The sequence below is a fragment of the Myotis brandtii genome, unplaced genomic scaffold (assembly GCF_000412655.1).
Source record: "Myotis brandtii unplaced genomic scaffold, ASM41265v1 scaffold797, whole genome shotgun sequence".
In the NCBI taxonomy this organism is placed as follows: domain Eukaryota; kingdom Metazoa; phylum Chordata; class Mammalia; order Chiroptera; family Vespertilionidae; genus Myotis; species Myotis brandtii.
Genome location: NW_005371210.1, coordinates 659307 through 662658, shown reverse-complemented (window position 1 = coordinate 662658; position 3352 = coordinate 659307). Strand labels below are relative to the sequence as shown.

At 46.9% G+C, this 3352-nt stretch overlaps 1 pseudogene; it reads right to left on the bottom strand.

The window, feature by feature from the left end:
* Positions 1-1662: 1662 nt before the first annotated feature.
* On the bottom strand, positions 1663-3350 carry LOC102243150 (annotated as a pseudogene).
* Between the last annotated feature and the right edge of the window lie 2 nt (positions 3351-3352).

The window sequence follows — 3352 nt, the reverse complement described above, 5'->3', positions numbered from 1 at the left end:
TAGAGGGGCGGGGCCTGGGCGGAGCACTGGTGGGCGGGGCATGGGGAGGGCAGGGGCGGAGTGTGGCGCGGGGTGAAAGTCTGGCGCGAAACCTGCATTACGTGGATTTCCTGCGGCTGTGATACTAGCATCGGTGAGGTTACAGTTTTGCTTAAAATAGTTTTTCTTTCTATATCGGAAGAACAACTGGCACCTTGACTGTGAATTCTTAGTGAGTCATCAGCAAATACACACCCAGTGTGAAAGTCTCATCAGCTGTCAGTTTCTATTTACTTTTCGACAGCGGGGGAGAGAAATCAGAAGTTCATTGGTGCAAGTGCCTGGGGCTTGAGAGAAAATATGATCAGTCCCCTTTTAGTTCTTAAGTCTATTTTTATGTGAGCATCAGAGAAAGAAACTAAAGAAATGCTTTTCCATAGTCAAGTGGGAAACAGATTTCCTATTATGTAAAGAGATCCCTTGTATATCACCCAGAGATGGCAGACATTTCTCTTCTCCCCCACCTTCCATAGTAGGTGATCCAATTGTGCTCGAGGCCTGACATCCTACGTTGTGATGGAGTCTGGTGGTTCCAGACAAAAATGGCAGGACAAAAATCTCTCTTCTCCCTCGATAAATTATCACAGGAACCTAAAACAAAGGGGCAACCACAGGGTACGCAGACAAAAAGTAAGAATACACATAGCAGACCCAGTTGTTGCCGTATGTGTATGGGTAGCAGCACCTACTGCAGGCACTGGGACCCTATGCCTGGGGACAGCAGTGGAGCATTCCAGAGTGGGCAGACCTCTGTTCCGGATGTACTCCTTGGGTGGGGAAATCCAATATGCCCTTCACATCACCCCACCCCTCCAGGTCCCCAGTGGGACTGAGCCCAGGTGTCTGAGGCAGTCTTAATAGCTATGAAAATGTAAGTGGCTGCAGATGTCCCCAATCTACAGCAAGATGGGTGTGAGCCCCGAAAAGACACAGCCCTCGGTGGGTTCTCTGACCTCACCCACCCACCCTCTCCTCCCTGTGGCTTGAGCTCTCCCCATCCCATCATCCTCCCACAGGGCTGATGAACCACAACCACCGGCAATAGAATAAAAACAGCCCATATATGTCACCGTTCTCAAATCAAATGATTCTTGTTTTTAACTTTCATTTTAAAAAATATTTTAATTCTAAAAATGATTTCAGGAAGCATGGGGAACAATGAAGGAGGTAAATTATTTCAGGGTCTCTGAACAGTGTTTTTTGTCCAGTCTAATAAGGTAAGTAAAGGTTCATAAGGGGAATGTTTTAGGAAACCAAGGTGATGAAAATAACATTCAACCTGAAATCACCATCCAGAAAACAGCTTGGAAAAACCAAAATAATAGAATCAAATTATACTCATTAGATCCCACTTTTAGTAGCAGAAACACTCAGTATATGCAACATAAAAACAATTCTTACCACTTACTCAGCACCTGTCATTTGCCAGGCACTGTGCTAGGTACTTTACAATCATGATTTCAAATTCTGAAAACCATTCTTGGGTAGATGGTTAAAGCTGTTTTTTGAAACAGAAGAAAATGAAGCTCATTAAAGTTTAATGACTCATCTACAGCATCATAGAGCTGGTAGGTATTAGAACTAGGTTTAGGATCCAAGTTTTCTTCCACACCACACCCACACAGCACTCATCATAAGGAAAACTAGCAGAATAAATTGCTCTTAGTATTTTATCCAAATTTCATTTGTAAAATCCCAGACATGGCCAACTATTCTCATACAGCAATATCTACCTTTTTAGTATTAATAAGAAAACCTGTTGTGTTCTTACCATGCGTTCGGACAACAGTGTTATCACAGATAACAATAAGCTATTCTTTCCTCAATTCCAATGATTTAGAATCTTTTACTGAAAATAAGAAGCCCTCTGATTAAAATATAAAACACGATATTCTATTTAGTAACAAACACAAACACCCGAAATGCCATTTTTGACCCACTTCTGCTTAATAAGAATCCAGCCTGCATTTGTCCGTATTAAACTAAGAGGTCCCTGGAGAGATCGCAGTGGTGACCAAATGCAATATGATGGCGGAGCCTACACAGACACAGGAAACAAAGCTAGGCCCTTCCACACAGCCATACGTCCTTGCGATGATTTCATTTTAAGTCAATGTCTCTTCGTGTCGCATATATTCCCCAATGTCTGCTTGACAAAATACCACGATCGCCATGGGGTCTACTTTCCTGCAGTTTGTGTAGACTTTGCTGCCACCCCGAAACCCAAAGGGATGTCTGCCATGGAGCACACGACCACTCCCTGTACTGAGATGCGTTTTCAGTGATTCGACCCAGTCCAGATTTTAACACGTGATTCCCATACAGGAAGGACTGCTCTGCTCCAGGCTTTATCCACACTTGGTACTTGGCATAGGGTGCAAGGTAATCCAGAGCTAAGATGTGCAACCGGAATTTGTGGGTCTTAGTGAATTTTCCGAAGCAAGTCCCCAGCGACACCAGCCTGTCACCGGAGATGTTGGCGGCCAACTTCAAGATCTTTTCACTCACGTAGTACACCCGGTCGTTGTGCAGCCTGAAACAGTAGGTGCTGTTGGGCCAACCGACCAGCAGTTGAAGGTTCTCCCAGATGCTGTGGGCAAAAGGAGGACTGGAGGCCGCGTCCGAATGGAGGAGTTCGGCTCCTCAAATGATTCTTTAAAAAAAAAAAAAAATCAGCCCTAGCCAATTTGACTCAGTGGATAGAGCGTAGGCCTGCGGACTGAAGAGTCGCGGGTTTGCTTCCTGGTCAGGGCACATGCCCGGGTTGCTCCCCAGTAGAGGGCGTGCAGGAGGCAGCCAATCAATGATTCTCATCGATGTTTCTCTCTCTCTCTCCTCCCTTCCTCTCTGAAATCAATAAAAATATATACATATTTAAAAATCAAATGATTCTTGGCGTATTTTGACCCAATAGAGAAAGGAAATGTGGTGATACAGAAGAGAGAGTGGGCGGGCATTCGCACGAAGATTTTATTGAGATAAACGACCACCTACCTGGTCAGCACTCCAGAATGGAAGGCAGGCCCAGGCCTGAAGACCGTGGCTCTCTGGACCAGGAGGGAGCCCGGAGCTGGAGGGTCCCCCCTTGTCCCCTGCTCCAGCACCGGCACAGACACGTGCACACGTACACAGGCGCGCGAGCACACACAGGTACGCGCACCCACGGACTTTGAGTCGCTCTGGGACAAGGAGGAGGCCTGGGCAGCCGTGGGGGAACACCGAGCTCGTCCGGGACAGGGACCCCTGGCGCCAGGAGACTTGGCCCTGTCGCCCGGGCCTGGGGTCCGCGTACAGAATCGCCCCACCGCACCGG